Raw genomic sequence first — 22,733 nt, 5'->3', positions numbered from 1 at the left:
TAAATTGATGAATATCCCATTCTGCCCAGAGCCTGACCACCTGAAAACACAGTCATGCTGGATACTCTTCTCCATTCAGCCTCCCATCTTGACTGGTCAAGATGGACTTGTCATTGAGGCTCAGCCTAGACATTACTTCTTCTGGAACATCCTTCCTTGACCCCTTAAATCATGTTAACTGCTCTTTCCAAGTGCCACAAAACAGTGTTCTGTTCTCCCTTGTCACTGCTGCTGTCACACTGAGGGGACATTACCCGTCTAGCTGCTGACTGTCCCTGCAGTCCGCATACATCAAACTGCCCACTGGAACAGCCAGGCCTCATCGTGTGCCAGACATGTAGATTAACCTGTGTTTGTTGACTGTGAATTGGAAACTATAAAGAAGGAACAATTTTTTAACCAGTCTTCTTTCCATAGAAAAGTCACATAGTGATTCCAGAGAAAGATATGGTTATTAATTTGCAGACGGGTCCTGAAGATGACTTCTGAATCAGAAGCAAAGAAGAAATAAAAATCCACATTTTTCAGAGAGAAAATGTTCCTAAATACCAGCCTGGTCAAAATGATTATCCTCTGGTTTGGTATAGAGTTGGTATTACGAGGTTCTCTGGAAGACTAGTAATAATAAATACTTTGTGGGTGCTTTTTATGCTCCACGATGTATTCTAAGTGCCTTACACAATTTAATTCACACAAAACTCCTATCATCATATTAATTTTCCATATAAGAAAACTGAAGCAGGGAGAAGTCCACCAATAGCTGAAGGTCACTCTACCAACAAGGAGCAAAAACCTAGATTGGAGCTAAAACAGCCTAACTTCAGGGTCCACTGAGCTCAAGAACCAGAGACAGATCATAGAAAGGACTCACTCTGTATACTCCACGAGCTGCTGTGGCTGATTTCCCTAACCTCTTTGGCACTTTTTTTTCTCATTTTTAGATCATTTCTAAGGTCTGAATCATTTCCCCGGTCTTTTCTAGCACCAAAATTATCTCACTCCAAAGTTCCTGCCTGATAGGACTCAACATTCAATTTGTTTCTCAATGATCTTCCCAGTGAAGCATCTGGTACGCAGACATGAGAGCACATCTTTTTCATCTCATTCAATTTTATTGGCTGTGCCCAGCAGCCCATAGGATCTGAAAAGTTAAGCATCAGAAGAAACTAGATTGCTCACTAATACTGGAACAAGCCATATATATATCCTCCTATCAGAAAACCACTGCAATAAATGTGCCCCCTTGTACTGGGCATAGTGCTGTGGTATGGGATAGACCATCACATATGGAAAAGATACCAAAAACATCAGGAATGAAATTAAATTCTCTCTACCATTAAAGTATATGGCCACCTGAGCACCTGGGAGGTTGTCAGAGGGATATATGCATGGAGGGCTGGTTGGGTTGGATATCCATTGAAGTTCTTTCCAACTCTTGAGATTCCATTCCATTTGCATTATTAGGCAAGTTTTTAAAATATCATCAGTTATCCATTTCAAATTGGTGAGCAAATGCGTGGATATTTTGCCATCTATATAATAATTAGAATTAGAATTTATTTATTACAATGTGGTCCTTGATTTCTTCCAGAGTCACATAGCAAAGATTCTCTTTACCTGCAGTACTCATCATACAGTAATTATAACATTTCTAATATTCTCAACATATATGCCAGGTATCTCCTTGCAACTTCACATATGGGATCCCATTTAATCAGCATAGCCACCTCATAAAATAGGAACTATTATTCTCCCTGTAGAGTTAGGAAACAGAGGCACGGAATGGTTAAATACCTTGCTATAAGGAAACATAGCTAAGAAATTAACAAAGCTGGGGCTTGAACATAGAACCTCTATTCTTAACCACTGTGCATATCATCAGATACTAGGGCATCAGGAAAGTGAACCAGATCTAGCTTCCTCTGCGGAGTGAAGGGAGAGGGAGCATTGCCACTTACCCTACCATCTGCCAGGGGCCTCTTGCTTTGTAATGAATGAAAAAAGAGAAGACTCTAGGAAGAGCAGTCGTCCATGTGGGTGTGATGCATATAGGCAGGCAACAGGAAAACTAGCCAATTGCTCCTCATGGAATTATTAATACAATTGCTCATGCTATTCTAACCCTCACTCCTCAAGGACATCAGAGAATTCTCAGTCTTAAAAGCAAATCTGAAATCTCTCTCAAATGCTGCTGAGCAGCAACAGTGGCATTATTACAATAATAAAAGCAATCCCTTAATATTTATCATCTGCTACACATTGTTTTAAAACTTGACATGCTCACTTATTTAATCCACCCAATGACCCAATGAAATAAATACTATTAATATCCCCATTCTATGAATGAGAAAGCTAAGGCACAGTGAGGCCAATAATTTGCCACAGTCATCAGAGTTTCTAAGCAGTGGATATAGGCTGTCTTGCTCCACAGTCAATACTTCCTCAAGAAAAAAATCTTCCGAAATCCTGAAGAAAACCAATACCAGCCACTAAGAGAAACAAATCACATAGACTGTGCTGGAAAGGATTTTCATGAGCATCTATTCCCCAGTGGAGAAACCAAAGCCCAAAGAAGCAGTGATTTATTCACAGTCATACCAAGTTGGGACCCTTTCTAGGTCTCCAGGGTTCTAAGTCAATGATTTGCAATGTAATTTTCCAGTATTTCTCCCTAATGGTTCTATTTTATTATTTTTGTTTTTTCTGAATTCAATTTTTGGCTCTTATCTGTTTGAAAGATCCAAGTTACTTGCCTTGTAATGCAACTGTGTCAACAACTAAATAGCTGATCTAGGTTTCATTTAATTTCATCTTTGAAAAATAAAAACACCCATCTATATTGTGGCATTTATTTCAGAGATAAAGACAGTATTTTCTGAAGAACTACATAAATTTCAAGTTAAAATTCCTTTTCAAACTGAATACCTAAGAAATAGTACAGTGGCAGTTTTTATTAAAATTCTTACTCCTTTAGCAATTAGCTTGCTAATATGACAGGGAAATACCTGCACAATTACCATGGATGTAGATCAGTTTTTGAAGTTGAAAGATTGTTCATCTTATTTGATCACAGAATTCAGACAGATCTTAGGTATCCCTTAAGAATCTACCACCAAAAAGAAGTCCGAATCTTGTGAACTCTCTGATAGATGGCCACTCAGCTTCCAGCTCTTTACTCATACACTATGGAGGCGCTACAGGGGGGTCTCCTGCACTGCAAGGAGTTAATGAATTGATGGACAGAGAGAGTTATAAGACAATGACTCATCAGTAAGAAGCGGAAAAGTCCCTCTCTAATTTTTAATGATTTTTTTCTAGCTTAAGGAGGAGAAAAGGAAATTCTATCTTCATTGTCTACATGTAAGAGACAAGACGGGAGATCTCAGTGAAAAGAAACTGTTGGATGGAATGCCAGTCAAGGCCACAGTGGTTCAGGGGGCAGAACATGGAGCTAGGCTTACAGAATTGACTCTGGTGTCTTCTAGTTAGTACTTTGTGAACTAAATAGACTTCTTAACTTCAAGAGCTTCAGTATCCTTGTTCTTAGTCCTTAACCTCTTAAAATCTGCTAAGAGGACTAAATGAGATAATCTACCTATTGGTACTTAGCACATACTTGATATATAATATACTTAAAAATGTTAACTATTGTTATTTTCCACCATGGCATTTCTTGTGTCCAAATCTTATCATGCAGACTTGCATTTATATCCAAAGGACTTCAGATCTCACCATCAGGGTTGATGTATGGGAAGGGAAGAAGAAACAATGACTGGAACAGTAGGAGATTAAGCTGATGTGTGGGTTGCATTTCTTACACTACCTCATAGTCCTTTTTCCCAAGCCTGGAGGTAGAGCGCTCTGTAGGAGTTAGCCACACTGTCTGGAAGCAGGCAGAGCCCAACACCTGCTCATTTTGTTGCTTTTTTTAAGGCCAAAAAAAAAATCACCAACTGGTAATGCAAAGAAAGGATTTCTCCAGCCTGTCTGCTGCAATTTTACAGATGGAGAAAGAATTTAGAAATGATCACTGCAGCTCCGAGCTTATTAATTCCTTTCCACCCACACAAGAGCAATTAGGTAGAGACAAGTATTGCTCACATCTTAAAAGACTGAAAGTAGAGACAGGTGGGTGGCAGGCTGTGCTTGGGGTGCAGTTATTGGGTGCTACCTCTAAACACAATGTTAAGAAATCCCTTTGATACAAGATTCCAGCAAGCATCTTCCCATAGTGGCTTGATGAGGACAGAAAGAAGGATGAGAAGTTGTTAAATTGTAAAAACAGAAGGGAAATCAGTGGTGATAACCGCCTGTATCCAACCCTAGGAAAAGTGGCCAGTTTTCTAAAAGCACATTTCAGCCATTCCTGGACTCAAATACATTGGGAAAAAAATTTTATAAATCATCCAATATTGATTTTTTTAAACTATGCTCTGTGGAGGTTAAGGGTTCCCCAAAGCCACTGTAGAAGTGAGAGTGCAGGAAGTTTCACTGAGTAGGTTGTGTTCTACCCTCTCTACAATCAGGGGTATTTTGCTTTAATGTAATTTGTATTTTTCATACGATTCTGCTAAAATTTTTTTTCAGACATTTTAAAGAACCTTGAAAAGCATTAATACAACTCAACTCTTTCATGCTACAGAGTAGAAACTGAGGTCAAAACTACTTAAGAGATTGTCCCATAGTCAAATAGCTAGACAAAGGCAAAGGAAGTATCAGCATCTGGTTCTCCTGTGCACACCTGTTTTGTCACCCCAAATCCTGTATAAGATGTTTTGACAACTTCATTTCATATATGAACAAAGAGATGGCACTCATAGTAGTTAAATATGAGTGAGTCAAATAGAAAATCTTTCACTAAAATTAGTAACATAGAAAGCACTGTACTAAGGAACAAGTTAGTTACAATATTGAAAAATTCAGTTCTAATAATACTAGAGTAATTCAAACTAACCTTTCTAAAAATAAAAATAATTCACAACAAAAATGTTTAAACCAACCATTAAAGATATACAAAATAAGCAAGAGAAAGCAAAAACTAGATGGAGCCAGCCAGTGTGGCCTATTCTGTAATCCTAGGCTTTCCATTAAAATTCTAGAAGGTCAATCTTAGAAGTAAGACTGAAAGGGAAACAGGCCTATCTTAACAAAGTACAAAACCAACACTCCATAAAATTATTTAAAAACAGCTAGCAATTTAATTGTGTGTTAGGACAAAGGGCAGCACTTTTACTAGCTGTTGGACAAAAATTAAGGAGAGGGGAGAAGTTTATTGTGGCCATAGTTTCAGAAGATTCAGTCCATGGTCAGCTGGTTCTAAGACAGAAATATCACGGTGAAGGGGTTTGGTGGAACAAAGTGCCAGGAAGTAGGCAGGGAAACAGTGCGAATGAGTGATTTGTCCTCCAAAGGATTGTCACTGGTGAACAACCTCCATCTGAGCCCCACATCCTAAGGGCACATTCAACTATAAACATTCATGGATTGATCCACTAACAAGTATAGCACCCCCAATGTTCCAGTCAATTCTCTAAGAGTCCCATAATCCAGTCAAGCCAATTTTCAAAACTCTTTTTAGAAGAAGATGAAAGACTACAATAACTCTGCATTTCATGTATAATGTCCAAAACATAATCATAAATTACTAGACATACGAAGAAACAAGAAAAATGTGTATAATCAAGAAAAAAAATCACTCAGTTGAATTAGCCCCAAGATAACTCAGATGTTGGATGCAGGAGACAAAATCTTTAAAGCATCTATTATATGTTCAAGGAACCAAAGGGTTATTTCACTTAACATGATGATCTCCAGTTCCACCCATGTTTCTGCAAATGATATTTAATTCTTTATGATGGAATAGTACTCCTATGTGTATATATACCCAATTTTCTTTATCTATTTGTTAGCTGACAGGCATCTAGGCTCTCTGAATAGCTTCGATATTATGAATTGTGACACAATAAACATGGGTATGTAAGAAACTTTATGGTATGGTAGCTTTAATTCTTTCAGGTATATATCAAGGAGTACTAAACCTGGATCAAATATTATCTGTTTTTAGTTTTTTAGAAATCTCTATATTGATTTCCATAGTGGCTGCACCCAACAGGGTATTAGGGTGCCCTTTTTCCTGCATCCTCACCACTATACTTAAAATGGTAACTTTCACATCTGTCATGTGTAGAATCTATAATAATAATAATAATAATAACCTGAAAGACAGGAGACTAATAGACAATAGGAAGGGAATTAGGGAATGGGGGAAGGGAAATTCAAGAGGGGGTAATGGGAGGGTGGAAATGATCAAAGTATGTTATATTCATGGACCAACATATCAAAATATTATTCTGTATAACTAATATACAGTAAAAATTCTAATAAAAAGGAATCAAAGGGAAAAATGATCATAATGAATATACAGAATAATCTCAGTAGAAAATGGAAACACCATTAAAAACCACTAGTATAAAATTAAAAATATAATATCTGGAATTTTTTTTAAAATGTCACTGCATTGGTTATATGTCAGATTAGACATGTTAATAAACTTGCAGAGACCTCCACAGAAAAGTAACCAATCTCAAGAACATAAAAATTTGGAAAAATATTAACAAAGCCTCTGTGAACTATATAACAACATATCAAGCAATCTAAAATGTGTGTAACTGAACAACCCATTTAGGACCCCTCCTGTCTCACAGACACTATTCCTATTCCACAATAAATTTTCCTACTCTTAAAAAAAATAAAATGTGTGTAACTGAAGTCCAAGAAAGACAATAATATGGAAGAAAAATATTTTTGAAATAATGGCTAAGACTCTCCCAAATTTGTTGGGAAAAAGCCAACATATACATTAAAAGATCTCAGTAACCTAGTCAAGAAGTACACAACCTAATAGTCAGCTAACTAAAAATGAAGAAGAAAAAAAAGTTTGATGGTAGCAAAGTAAAGAAAGACACATTATATACAATTGAACAATAATAGATATGTAAATTGATTTCTCTCAGAGAAAATGGGAGCTCAGAAGACAGCAGACTGACATATTTACATGGTGAAAAAAGAGTCACACTGAGTTTTATACTCAGAGAAAATATTTCCCAAAAAGCAATGCAAAATAAAGACATTTTCATATAAATGAAGGAGAGTATATCAGACTCATACTTGAAGAAGTATCAAAAGACATTCTTCATAGGATAGACAACTGGAAAAAACCCCTGACTCTCAGATCTAAAGGAAAGAATGTAGAGCAATAGAAATGGTAATAATGTGAATAAATGAAAAAATTAATATTTTCTTCTTTTAAATTTTCTAAAATATAACTGACTAAAGAAAACATAACATTATATTGCAGAGTTGATAAAGTGTAGGAAATAAAAATATAAGGTAACAATAAAGGAGAGGAGTGGTAAATTATTTCTATTGTCCCAAAGTATAAATCATGGTAAAGTGGTATAATGTGATATTAAGCAAATTGTGAGGGTTATGAAGTGGTACAATACTACTCAAAATAGACTGTGATAAACTGAGGCTATATATAGGAGCCCCTGATGAAGGAAAACACAAATAGGTATAGCTAAAAATTTTGTAGAGAAATTTAAAGTGAATACTGAGAAAATAGATGATTAACACATTCATAAAGCAGCAAAAGCAACTAAAGATAGAAGAGCAGATCTAAAAAAAAAGGAAAATAGTGAGGTAGAAACATCATGGCAGAAGGGCATGGCAGAAGGTCATGGCAGAGGAAAGCCACTCACTTCATGGCAAACAGGAAGTAGGGAAAGAATCGGAGAGGAAGAAGTCATGGATTAAAATCAGTGCACAATTCATGTCCCATCGCCCATTCCTTTCAACTAGGCCCTGCCTCCCACGTTTCCATCACCTCCCAATAATGCCATCAAATTACAATCTCATCAATGGATGAATCCACTGATGAAGTTAGAGCCCTCAGGATCCCGTCACCTTCCAAAAGTCACACAAAACACCTAAGTGTACATGAACTTCATAACAGGGCTTCAAAATCAATGAAGGAAAAGTAATAAACTGAAAGTAGAAATAAAATTCAAAACAAAATAGATTTTAACACTCCCTTCTCAGTAGTTTACAGAGCAACTAATAAAAAATCAGTAAATGTAGGGTTTTGAGGTATAGCTCAGTGCACGGTCAGGATGATGTGTGCTGGAAAGGAAAGAGAGCTCTGCAGTTGTTGAATAGAAATCTGCAAATGTCAAATAATACCAACTTCTACACAACTCTTACAGAAACTAGAGGAAGAAAGAACACTTCACAAACCATTTTATGAGGTCAGCATAATCATAACACAAATACCTTTTGGCAAAAAACATCACAGGTATAGAAAATTACATAACAATATCTCTTATAATTGTGGTTATCAAAACTCTTCAGCAAAATCTGAAGAAATCCAGTGAAGAATTTAGAAAAAGGTATGTTATAATGACATAAGATTTATCCCAGAAATGCAAGCTTAGTTTAAGAGATCAAAATCCACTATTGTTCACCAAATTAACCCAATAAAAGAAAAAACCCAAATAATCATTTCAATGCAAGCATAAAAAGTTGCTAAGAGAATTTAATGTCAATTCAGCATAAAAAAAACCACAAAAATATCAGTATACTAGGAATACTCTCAATCAAAAAAAATGTAGAGAGGGGTAGAGATCTATAAAACCCTTTAGCTAATTCAACTATGAGAACTACTTAGTGAATTTAGCAAAGTAATTATAAAGAACCAACTGTATTTCTATATTCTAACAACAATTTGAAAAGAAAAAATTTTTAACTTTGTTTAGAATATCATCAAAATCCATCAATACTTAGGAAAGAATTTAATAAAGTGTATCCAAAACTCATATTAAAAGCCATATAATTTTACTGAGAAATTAAAGACTCAATAATGTTAAGATGTCAATTTCTCCAAATTAGTCCACTGACTAAATGCAATGAAACTGAAATCTAAACAGATCTTTTTTGTCAAAGTTAGTAAATACATTCTACAAAGTATAGGAAAATGTAAATAACCTGCAATAGTCACAATAATTTTAAGAACAAAGTGGGAGGGACAACTTACCTGATTTTAAGACTTATTACACAGCTACATTAAATCAAGATAATTTGCTATTGGCAAAAAAGATAGACTCATGTATCAGTGGAAGAGAACAGAGAATCCAGAAATAGGCCACATGACTATAGTCAATTATTTCTACAGTGGTGCCACTGTAATCCACTGGAGCAAATGAAAGTATTTTCAGAAAAAAATGATTGTTGAGCATATGCATACCTATGTGGGAAAAGGAACTATCTCATACTGTTTCTGTATAAATTAATCATAAATCGAATTGTAAAAATTTAAACTATAAAACTAGGGTAAAACCTAGACATAGTTACTGCAACCTCTAGATATATAAAGTATGATATATAACAGAAAAAACTGGTAATTTGGACTTCATTGAAATTTAAGAAATGAAAAAGGCAAAACCATAAGCAGAGGGATATATTTACACACACCTGTCTGACAAAGGACTTCTGTCAGAATATACAAAGGTTTCTTACGACTGAATAATGTCATTCTGTACAAATGACCTAATAAAAATATTTTTAACAAACTCTTCACAGACCATTATATATCAATGGCCCATAAGCAAATGAAAATTGCTCAATTTTAGTAATCATCAGAGTAATATAAATTAAAACTAGAAGGAGATATCAACAAAATTTTTTTAAATTTAAACCCATCGAAAGCAAGGAAGTAAAATATGTGAAGCTCTCAGATATTCCTGGTAGGAATGTAAATGGTAGTAATATTCTTGAAAATTATTTGGCAGTTTCTTAAAAATTTAAATATATATGTTGCCACGAGACGAAACCATTGTTCTCCTAGATATTTCCCAAGTGAAAGGATAAAAAGGTCCACACAAATGTTTCTAGAAACTTTATTTGTAACCCAAAATCTGTAATCAACTCAAAAGTTCAGTAACAGGCAAGCATATAAACAAAATATGGTATACCAATATAATGGAATACCATTCAACCATCAAAAATAATGAAATATTTATACTTGTAACAATATATCGATAAAACAAAAACATTTAAGCTGAGGGGCAGAGGAGAAAGCATAAACATTGCATAACTCTATATAATAGTCCAGAAAATTTAACATAATATAAAATGACAGGGAACAGATCCGTGGTTGTCTAAGGTGGGGCTAGAGAGAGGGATGGATTATTTTTTAAAGGCATGGGGAAGTGTTTGGAGTGATATAAATGTGTATTTTCTTGATTATGGCCATTCTTTCTCAAAAACAGTACTTCAAAACTTACAAAATTGTACACATTATATGTGTGAATCTCATTACATTTCGGTTGTGCCTCAATAAAGATTTTTAAAAGTACATTGAAGTAAAGCTATCTCCCCAAGCAGGCTGACTTCTCACCCACCACAAGACACCAAGGGCTCCTGCTTATTGTCCAAATATCCCCATCCTAGACCCACTGCTGTGTAGTTGAGAAGGTCAAATCCATAAGCAAATGAGGTCTAGAACTTGTCTTCTTGCACAACAGCAAGGAGAAAAATCTGAGGACCTGAGTATCCACCAGATTAATCCCCACTGGAAGTACTTGGGAGGTTCTTCTGGCTTTGGGGATTATATTCTGAAATCCTGGATAAACCTTGAAACCCCGTCCATAGAATGGCTCTTGTCTGACTGGACCCCCATGTCTCTAGTTATTGGGCCTTATTCCCTGTGTTCACGGCACTCACTCACACTAAACCAACCTAACCCTGAATGTGGATGGTGCCAGGCCTCCTGCAGCCATACTCAGCCCACACTGAGAAAAAGTGCCTAGGTCAGCCCCAAGCTGTCCTTGCACCTCTGGACAGGAATTTGTATTGGAGATTATTCACCTCAAAGATCTGACCTGTATCTGGGGATCCTGTGGACTTTTCAGTTATTTCCCTTTGCTGGCAGGCCATGCCCATCTGAAATAAGAAAGGAAGCCACATTAAAGTACTGAAGGATACAGTAGTTGGATCTCACTCTGGGGATCTTAAAAACCTAAACCACTGGTGGTATCCAGAACAGACCTGTGTCTACACTTGGGCTCACTAGCTTTCCTTTTTACTACAAGGACCCACTACAGTGATGACGTTTGTTGAAACACTCCTGCTAAGCTATCTCATCACCTCAATGGGGCTCACCTGGACAACAGCAGCAGCTAAACTGCCACCCTCCCTGAGTCTTTTAAGCTCTGCCTTCTCGTATGTATTCTTCCTATCAAGGAATTTCTTGATAGGACTCAAGTGTTGTGTGGTTTTTCTACCATGGTGGTATTTACATACATATTAATAGTCACGACTATAATTTACTGTGCTGAAAACTGAGGTGATCTGATAATTAAATTTCTGCACATGCAGAAAAAAGGACAAAAGGAGAAAGGCTGTTCTTGCTTTCTTTCCCCGAACTCCAGTATTTCTCTATCACTCTAAAGAGTGCTTATAAGCAAATGCAAGACAACATTTTAAATTACAAATGCTCTGATTAGGAAGTTTTTTTAAACCCTATTGCCATGGATACTAAAACGAAGGTCCTGGAATGTGCAAGCAAGGCCAAGAAAGACAATGGACAGCTCCTAACAGTCTGAAGGTGTTGTTTCTGAATTTCTAGCTGTTCGGATCACTCACTCCCCCTCCCATCCCATGCTGCAAACCATCTTCAAGGCAATTTCCAGAGTTATTGTTTCATCTGGTAACGCAGCCAAGCCAGGCTACAGAGATAACTGTGATGAAATAGTTTCAAAGTCTTCTCAGCATCAAACTATAGGAAATATATCCAAAACATCACAATTTGAAAAGTAGACTGAAAATACTTCCTCAAAGAGCAGCTTTTTTAGAGGAAAATTAAAAGCCATATTCCAAAACAAGTCATACAACCATACATAAGACCGTCAGGGGTGCTGTGCATATACCAGAATTTCATCCCCCAAAGAATGGCTCTAATAAAATCTGATCATGAATAACTTCTCTCATTTCCAAAATACCAATGCAAAAGTTTTTCAAAATTTTCAATTTTTCCCATAAACCTTCTTTGACCTGAATGCCTATTATGACACAGGTTTTAAGCATGTAATTCAGCAAATGAATATTAAGATACTCAGAAATAGCTAATCATATTTCTTTCCTCAAGTTGTATGGTCATGGTTATGCATAATCATAGATATGATTGCTGTAAGTCTTCTACAATTTAGTCGTATTTTCACTGGTAAAATTGCTCCTGACTCATTATGAAAATAAAGATATTAAAATGTCATGGAGTCTCACAAAAAGCACATCAATTTTCAGGCATTCAACCACTCATCACTGCTGAATTTTAAAATGTTGCCCTAGGTATAGACCTACCTTTTGTTCCATCTATTTTTATAACTGTCATGTAGACTTTATCTTCTATTGCTTTTCTTATTTACATTTTCTAAATAGGTTTATATAATTGTGACTCTTCTAACATCTTCACAGTTTCTATTCATTCCTCTATTCTGTTGTCTTAGAGTTTGATAAATACGGTGTTAGGAATAAATGAAATGCTTCCATAGTGAGTGAACATAGGAACTTTAAAAATAGCACAATACTGTATTAATCAGGGTTCTCCATAGAAATAAAACAAATAGGACACCATCATCTATAGGTATGTACAGGGGATTGGTTCCAGGATCCCTCTGAATACCAAAATTCACAGACACTCAAGTCCCTGACAAAATGATACAGTATTTGCATGTACACATGTCCTCCCATATACTTTAAATTATTTATGGATCACTTATAAAACTTAATGCAATATACTTTTTAAATAGTTGTTCTACTGTATTATTTATGAAATAAGCACAAGAAAAATGTCTATGCATATCCAGACTAAATAACCATGGTAGGCCTATCTACATTCTACACAAGTGAGATGCAAGAGAGACAGTGAAACAATGAGCACTGGGAGAGCCTGGCCACACGTGCAGTGGTGTGAGGGGAAGGCTCTCGCACTGTGTGCCCACAAGCAACTTCAGCTGTATGGATTTCACATAGTATTTGCTATGTAGAAAATTCATGGTTATCTTTTTGGTACTTTCTGAAATTTTGTTTTAAATATTATCACATTTTTCCAAGTCCTTACATGCAGTGCTCGTGGATATGGAGGAACGACCATATGTATATAAAAATCTATTAGAAGGGAATGATTTATTAGAAGGGATGCAATCACAGAAGCTGAGCAGCCCCAAGATCTGGAGACCAAGGAGAACCAGTGATTAGTTCCAGGCAGAGGGCACTCAGTGGTGCACGGTCCAGTCTGAGGCCAAGAAAAGACTTATGTCATACAACCTGACTAGGCAGGTAAACGTCCCTCTTAGTTGGTCTTTCTGCTCTATTCAGCTTCCGTTGATTGGATGAGCGCCACTTACATTGGGGAGGGCCATCTACTTCATCCAGTCTACTGCTTCGTATCCAGATACATTCTTGCAGACACACAAGAGAATAAGGTTTGACCAGACACCTGGACACTGTGGGACTCCATCAAGTTGATACATGAAAGTAACTATCACAAACACCAGGTAAGAAAGTGAGAAAATGTGAAGCAAGAGTCAGCTCCAATACAGGTTTTAATCACTAATACTTCCCGAATGACTGATTTGGGTAATCTATAAACCTCTATAGAAATTAGACCAACTTCTGATCCCCACTATATAAAAACTTGAGGACATATGGAGCTCTGCCTACTACAAATATACAATGCTGTTAAAATTGGGAAGATAGCTGGTGTTACCTCAGAGTAGAAGCCATCTTGTTTGTAGGTCCCATAGGCTGGTATCTAGATTATTAATAACTCTGAGTTCCTGAAAGGTTGGGTTCGGGACCAAGCTAATATTCTTTGATATAGGCTTCTCTTCCTCTAATAAGGAGGCTAATAATATTTCATCTAACTGTCTGGTCCTGGACAAGAGGCAAGAAAACTTGCTATATCTTGAAACTATGAGTGGAAAAAAAGCTCTATGAGAAATAAAAAATCAAGACTTTACCTTTCATAGAGATAAAATATTGGCACAGTACAGCCATCTGAAACAAATTCATAAGAAAAATTATTAAAACCAGTGAAATGTGGAAGACTGGATAAAAAGTGACAAATTGCTCTAGTAACTTGACACTTCCATAATCCAAAAAGCCTGGAATTATAGCACTCACCATGCACAGAAATATCCTCCTGAAGAAAGCTCACTGGTGTATTTGTCAGCTCAGGCTGCTATAACTAAATACCACAGATAAAGTGGCCTATAAACCATAGAAATTTATTTCTCATAGTTCTAGGGGATGGAAGTCTACAATCAGGTTACCAGCATTACCAGGTTCTGGTGAGGTCCCTTAACATTGCCAACATTTTTGTTTTACCTTCACATGGAAGAAGTCAACCAGTTATCTGGGCTCTTCTTATAAAGGCACTGATCTCCTTAAGACACAGCTGCTAATACCATCACAATGGGATGGATCAACACTATCATCCGAAGGGGACAGAAGCAAATATTGTTTCCCTAGCCCCTCAAACTTTGTGTCCTTTTTATGCAAAATACATTCATTTCTTTACAACAGCCCCCAAATCTTAACGTGTTCCAGCATCAACTCTAAAGTCTGAAATCGAAAGTTTTATCTAAATCAGACAAGGGTGAGACCTGAGGTACCATTCATCCTGAAGTAAATAAAATTCCTCTCCATTCATGAACCTATGAAACCAAACAAGTAATTAATTCCCAGATTTCTGTGTGGATAAGTATAGGATAGATATTTTTATTCCAAATGGAAGAAATAGAAAATAAGAAAGGAATGACAGGTCCTCATCAAGTCAAAAATCTAGCAAGGTAAATCCATGAGATCTTAAGAGGGAATAATATAGCTGCCCCACTTTCCAGAATCACACATGGAAAGGTCTCACTTCCTGGACCAACTGGGGTGGGCATTCTGTCCCTACAGCCCTGACAGACAGAGACTGAACCTTAGGACTCTACCTGGTAGACTTTCCTGGAATGTTCTGGATTGTAACCATCAAGTCTGTTGAAAGCAAAGCAATGGCCTCTCCTTTTAAAACCAAATAAGCAGCCCTCTGATCTCTGAGTTGCCTTTAATGTCAGCCTTCCTTTATCCTAAAGAAAAGTCACGTATAAACAGCCAAATGGCAGTATGTGCCCATTTTTTGCAGTCTATGAGCCTTCCTCAATTCTTTCTCATCTTCCTGCCCTTCAGTTTAAGCAGACAATTGTCCCACTTGAATGAAACTGTCCTGTTTGAATGATTAAGTCCATAATTCATACTGATACAAATCTCTTTTATCAAAGTGTCACTTGGCCAAATAGTTAGTGTTCCTCTGTGAACTCATTTTCTTAGTTTATACAATGTTGATAAGCCAGTTTTTCCAAATCTTTAAGTAGTAGTTTCTGTTTACTTAATAACTCCATCTTTAAATTACTAACTTGCATTTTACTCTAAGGAATCAAGAGGAACCATGCCACTCCTTCAATACTTTGCTTATAAATATCTTCAACTAAATATCTCATTTCATTGCTCACAAGTTTTATCCTCCACAAAACAGAAAAATATGGACACAGTTAAACCAAGTCCTTTGTCATTTCATAACAAGGATTACCTTCTTCCTGAGTCCAATAAACATCTTCTATATATCTATTTGAGACCTCATCAGAGGAGACTCTACTGTGCATATTTCTACCAACATCCTTAAATGACCATTTCTGTATTTGTTAAGAAGATGTAAGCTCTTACTTTCTTCCTGAGACCTTACAAGAATCCTTTTTAAAAATTATGACAATCTTGGTGTCACCAAAATATACTTCAAAACGCTTTTAGCCTCCATATATTCTCCAATTCTGAACTGCTTTTATATTTTGAAGTATTTATTAAAACAATATCCACTTCTCTGTACTAATCTCTGCCTTGATTCATACTACCACAACAGAGTTCCGTACACCAGGTGACTAATAACCAACAGAAATTTCCTTCTCACACTGTGGAAGCCTGTATGAGATGAGAGCGTCAGCATGGTAAGGTTCTGGTGAAGCTCTCTCCTGGGATATAGATTGCTTATTTCCCATTCCATTCCCCGTGGAAGAAAGAGATCTAGCTAGCTCTGTGCCTTTTCATATAAAGGCACCAGTCCCATTCGTGAGGGCTCCACCTCCATTACCTAAAACCTCCCAAAGCCACACTTCTAAATACCAGCACATCGGGATTGGGGTTTCAACATATTAATTTTGGAGGGGTGTAAAAATCTCAGCCCATAACACCCAATAGAATATAATGCACAACAACTATTAAACTAACATGATGGGGGAATAAGAACTATCAAAGAATACCCACTTATTTCAAGCATATGTGGAAGATCTATAAAAGTCAGCCATGTATTAAGCCACACAGAAAGCTTTAAAAATAGTTTGACCACATTCATTCTAATGCCATTACCATTAAAAATAAAAGACTTAAAATATATAAAAATGCTTTTGGAAACCAGAAATCATGTGTTTAAATAGTTCATGAGCCAAAGAAGAAATCTTAATTGGAATGGTAAAAATATTTATACTTGAAAAACAATGAATGCATCACATAACCTACACTTGTGAGATATAGTTAAAGTGGGACTTAAAACTCATAGGTTAACCTGGGCATGGTGGCACATGCTGTAATCTCAGCACTCAGAAGGACTGAGGCAGGAAGACTGTCAGGAGCTAGAGGCCAGCCTGTTGCATAGTAAATTCAAGGCCAACCTGGACTACATATACATAACAAGACCCTGTCTCAAAAACAAAAAATCATGGGTTAATTTAATGTATATATTAGAAAGATGGTATCAACTGATAGTTTAAAGCAAGGCAAAATATGAAGTGGAAACATAAAAGATGAAAGCAGCTATTAGTAAAATTATTAATATAAAAAATAAAGAGAAAACCATGACTTTCAAAGATGAATTATTGACATGATTGAGACAACTAGATACAGCAGACATTTAAAAATCGTAAGAGAAAAACTAAGCTTAAGCAATTTTAACAAGACAAAATACAAAACATTCATACCAATAAACACTGAAAACAAAATTTATGAAAAGAGATTCCAAAAGAGACTCACAACTTCCACATAATTTTATTTGCCTTTTTTCAACCTTCAAAGGAAGGTAATTGTTCTTTTATATTAGCTGTTTTAGGAAGGGAAATTTTCCATATCATTTTATGGAGATGGTATAAACTCAAGGAAGGTAATGTATATAGTAGGACAACTTCACTTATGATCCCAGATGCAAATATCCTAAACTAAATAGCAGCAAACAAAATTTGTAATTTATTTTAAAAAATAATCAAGAGTTTATAGAGGACCTACAAAGAAGTTTGAATATTAGAGAACACTGTTAAATATAATTAACCTCACTAACAGGTTAAAGACAATCATATAATCATCTCAGTAGATGTGGTAAATCGTTTTTTAAAATTTCAGTATCCATTTCTGATTTTAAACACACTCACACACACACACACACATGCACGCACACACACTCCTAGCAAACTAGAATAGAAGGAAACTTTCTCAACATGAAAAAGAAACACTTCTACACATCACATTCAATGGTAAAACTTTACACTCCTTAGAGACAATTCAATGCAAGAATACTTGCTTTTATCTCTTGCTTTTGATGCTGCACCGAAGGTCTTGAAAGTTCCATAAGACAAGAAAAATAAGTGAAGTATACAGATTAGAAATCAAGAAATGAATTTTCAAATATAGAACTTTCTGTGAAAAAAAATCCAGTCAACCTTTCAAACTATCAAGAGTTCCTCAAAGAAACTTCAATCCTTGATCAAATTGTAATAACAAGTATCAAATTGACCCTTCCTCAGGATACAAATGGAAATTTAAACATAAACAATGACTCTCAACATACTGACCATTAAAGGACAATGGGAACAACAAAACGGATTCCTGAGAAATGGGAACTAAATAAGATAAGCTGTGTGATTATACAGGCTGACTGCTTGGAGAAATTCCCAGGCTACCACTCAGAGAAGAGAACTCCAAACAATGCTGGTGTCCTCCAGCACCTGAGGAGAGGAAGCTGGGTGCCCAGAAGGGTCAACAAGACTGAAAACAGATTCAAGTGAAATTGGTAAAGATGAAAACTACACTAGACCTTGTCAAATACACTGATTGGGATTGTGGGTAGATCTGGGCCATGCAGAAGAAAATACTAGTAAAACTAAAAACACAGTAAAATAAAAAACATCTAAAATGGGGCTGGGGATTTAGCTCAGTGGTTTCGCCGCCTGCTGCGCAAGCGCAAGGACCCGAGTTCGATCCCCAGTAGCAAAAAAAAAAAAAAAAAAAATCTAAAGTGATACACAAAGAAAAAAAATCACTGCAAAAAATATGAATGGGTTAACAATGTGTAGTGTGACAGCATCAGGCAGTAAAATGTACCTAGAATAGAGACTCTGAAAGAGGGAGAGGCAGAACAATATCTGAAGAAATAATGGCACAAATTCTTCTGTATTTAAGAAAAAGTATAAACTCGCCGAAGATGGTGAAAAACATATCAAAATACATCATAATCATATTCTTCAAACTCCAGAACATATAAGAAATTTTTTAAAACAACAAATAATTGATAGGTCTCCCACTACCTCAGTGGCTATTATGCATAGTAGCTGCCCTCTTCCTATGGTGCCTTGCCCCCTCCCCTGTGTGACATCACGCCAAGATGGCTGCTCCCACCAAAGAAGAAACCCTTCTTCCCAGCATGCCCCTGTTCCTGCCTAGAGAGTAACCTAATACTCGCTCACCTCCTACCACCTAGTGAAGTCACCAGCTCCTCCATTCCCTAGTCACTACCTCACTCAACCCTGCCTCAGGCCCTACAAACCCCACCGCAGTCTCTATAGAAGCCTCTCCCTGCCCCGGCCATATTGCTTTTGTCTCTCCTTTGTTCAGAGACAGTCTGGCAGATCTGTTTCCCTAATAAAGGCTTGTTGTGGCTCGGTCTGGTCTTGGTTTTCGGCATTTTTACCTGATAATAATAATCTTATTTAAAAATTGGCAAATTATCTGAATAGAAACTTTTCAAATATGGAAATATAAACACCCCAAAATAAATTTTTTAAATGCTCAATACCATTAACCATCAGGGAAATATAAACCAAAGCTACAATGAGATTCCATCTCCCCTTTGTGCAAATGGTTATTAAAAAAAAAAAAGAAAAAACAAAAGTCAACCATTATGGGAAACGGTATGGAGTTTGCTCAAAAGACTAAAAATAGATCTAACATATGATCCAGTTAGCCCATTTCTGTGTATACATTCAAAGGAAATAAAATCAGTATACCAAAGAGATACTTGCCTGCATGTGTTTGATTGAGGTATTATTCACAACAGCTATGATATGGAGTCAAACAATGTATGCATCAACAGATAAGTGGATTTTTTAAAGACACACACACACAGGAATATTATTCTACCATACAGAAGAATAAAATCTTATCATTTGAGGCAAAGTGTATGGAGATGCAGGACATCATGTTAAGTAAAATGAGTCAGATACAGAAAGAAAAACTATATTTTCTTTCTCTCTCTCTCTCTCTCTCTCTCACTGTGGAAGTTTAAAAAGTTGACCTGAATGTAGAATAGTGTTGGTTAGGAAGGGGACGCAGGAGGATAAAGGAAGAAGGCTAGATTTGATCAGTGCATAATGTGTGCACAAACTAAAATATCACACTGAACCTCATTAGTATGTATAATTAGCATATACTAATCAAAATCTAAAAGAACAGCTAAAAGTGGCCAGGAAGGACCAACACAAATAATAAAACCTAATGTAAACTACAGTCCATAGTAATGCATCAATACCTGTTCATCTAGTTTAACAAACATGCTGTTAATAGAGAGAAAAAAAAGTGGGAGAAGACAAAAATTATGAAAACTTAGTTTACTATTTCCAAAAACCTAAAATGGCTCTTAAAATAGTCTTATTTTTAGCTAGAGGGAAAAAGACCCTTTTTTTACTAAGGAACATTGATAAGGATGACAACAAATTTCTCATTGTGAAATTTCACAGTGAAGCAGTATTTTTTAAGTGTGGAAAGAAAAAACTAACAAAATTCTGTACCCAAAGAAAATATCTTTCAAAAATGCAACACAAGGACTTTTCAGAAAGAATTCATCATTGGCAAACCTACAAAACAAAAAAAAAACTATTAAAGAAAGTTTTGCAAGCAAAAGAAAATACAAGGTAAAAATCTGGATCTACATAAGAAAATGAAGAACACCTGAAATCCTGATGCTAAAGACACTTAGATTTTTATTATTTAAATCTCTTCTGAATGTCCCAAGCCGTATCTGTGTGTTGTAGAAGATAAGTTAATTTTGACCTGCTAGCTCCTTTCTCTTTCTTTTAGGAATAGCTTTCTTGTTTTTTTTTTCTTCAGAAAAACACTCCTCTACATCCCAAAATTCAAGACCATTTGGTTAAACTGACCTCAGAGTTCTTCATTTTAAGGTGGACAAACGACTGAAGTCTGGCCAGGGACAGCTAGCCTTGGGATTTCACTGGGAATATTGAGAAAGAGCTCTCCCTTCCCTGCAGCTTGGGTTGAAAAATAAACCTGTATCTGCCACCACCTGGAAAAAGCCTAGCTACAAAAGAAGTGAACATGGAACAAAGAAGCAAAACCAAGAATTGTGAATTCCTGATACTAACTTTCTATGAACTGGAGCCAGTCATTCTTGTATCCTGCACCCATTGAACTTTTCACTTATATGAGCCAACAAACTCCTGTGTGTGTGCACACATGCGCACTTAAGCCCCTGAATGTGGTTTCTGTCACTTGCACCCAGAAGGATTCTAATACAATAGTAAAGAACAGAGTACTGCAGATGTGAGTTAAGAGACTGCAATTCTGGGTTTGTCTTTCAACAAATAATGAAATACTGGCCAAGAAACTTTATCACACTCTCTGTTTTGAATTCTTATAATAAATGCTGTCTGCATTTTAATGTACTCAATATTCATAAAATTGATTAAGTATCTAAATACATTGTTTTGTGATACTTCCTATCTAGATAACTACTAAATCCTTACTGATATTTTATTCACTTAATATCTTATTTCCCCAACGAGATTGTATGTCCTGTACCCTTACACATTGCTGATGCTGTCTCTGTAACCCAACACTGACACAGTACACCTAATACAAGTACACTGATCCTCTTGGCTTAGAATAACTTGGTGCTAAATGTCCTGATTGTTCCATGACTCTGTAGCTTCTTATTCATAAAACCAAGCCACCATATGCCCCACGCCTGTAATACCACAAGCTCCTGGAAGCAGAGTTGGCCTTTAGCCTTTATAACCTGGAGATAAAATACTGTCAATATACTGAAAGCATTGCCTCATTTAAACTGAACTGTAACCAAATTTCTCTTTGCATCCAGAAATCTGCTGCTTCACTGAGGACAAGTAAAAGTGAAGAGCAAAGGATTTGGAATTGAAAGACATATATCATAGAACTGGTTCTGCCACTTGTTAGCTGTGCGACTCACCATTTGTTATTTAATTTCTCTGAGTTTCCCTTTCTTTATATGTAACTGGTAATGATGATCCTTGCCTTGTCTTATCAGGTTGGTATTTGGAACAAAGGAGCTAATTTGATGGAAAAGAAGGACACTAAGAAACATTTATTAGGCACTACTGGTGAAGCAATAATGCACAATAAAATAATGAAGCAATAATGCACAACAGGACAGGCCTTTGCCTTGTGCCCATGATTTTTTTTCCCATAAGACGTTCTGCCCAGAAATGTAACTGTTTGCACTGCACAGTGTTTCCGAACAATGTATCAAAATGTTCTGTGACTATTTGTGTTGCGCATGTACCTGTTCAATGTATCAAAATTGTTCTGTTCAAACAACATAACTGTTAGTACCTGATGTTTCTACCTAAGTTTCCTTCTTCTAGCTTTCTCTCCACCCTAAAACGCCCCTCTCAACTTCCTTTCCCCAACTGTATATAAAGGGACTCTCACTGCATCTAGGTGCTCAAAATTTGGAGTGGGCAAGCTCTTCTGAGCCAGGCAGCTAATAAAAGGTTTGTCTCTATCTATTTGAGTAACTTTCAGATTCTTGAGTCTTCAAATTGCTGTAGCTATAACACAGAGCTGTAACACTGAGGTGTTCTGCTTTGCCATAAAACTAAAAAAAACTGGTTGCAGGATCTCCCCATGGATACTAAAATCTCAAGTTGCTCAAGTCCCTGTTCATAAAATGTACAGTTTTGCATATGGTCTACACAATTCTCCCATATACTTTAAATCATCTCTGGGTTATAACACTTATTGCAAGGTAAATGCTACATAAACAGTTGCTATACTGTGTTGTTTAGGGAATAACCATGAGAAGAACCAAGTGTGCATAGATTCAGTACAGACATTTTAAAAAATATTTTTGATTTATGGTTGGTTAAATATGTAGATGTGGAACTGCAGATACAAAGGACTGATTATACTCATCATTTGACATATAATACTGTATCCTATTTAAAACTTATACTCAGAGGTAGTTAGTGTGTCTGCACTCAACAGATGACATTACTGAGGCTCAGAAATGTTTAGCAGCAGGTAAGTTCTTTCTGATTCCTAAGTCC

The 22,733-nt window shown here is 36.3% G+C and overlaps 1 protein-coding gene across 9 annotated transcripts in view; it reads right to left on the bottom strand.

Annotated features, from left to right (window-relative positions):
- Syt16 (synaptotagmin 16) overlaps positions 1 to 22,733 on the bottom strand; it is a 316,226-nt gene that overhangs the window by 51,773 nt on the left and 241,720 nt on the right. The gene's annotated exons all lie outside the window — the stretch shown is intronic.

Source organism: Heterocephalus glaber, unplaced genomic scaffold (genome assembly GCF_053883595.1).
Source record: "Heterocephalus glaber isolate CG9 unplaced genomic scaffold, H.glaber_assembly_v1.0 deba00001608, whole genome shotgun sequence".
NCBI lineage: Eukaryota > Metazoa > Chordata > Mammalia > Rodentia > Bathyergidae > Heterocephalus > Heterocephalus glaber.
This window is presented reverse-complemented; position numbering and strand designations above follow the sequence as displayed.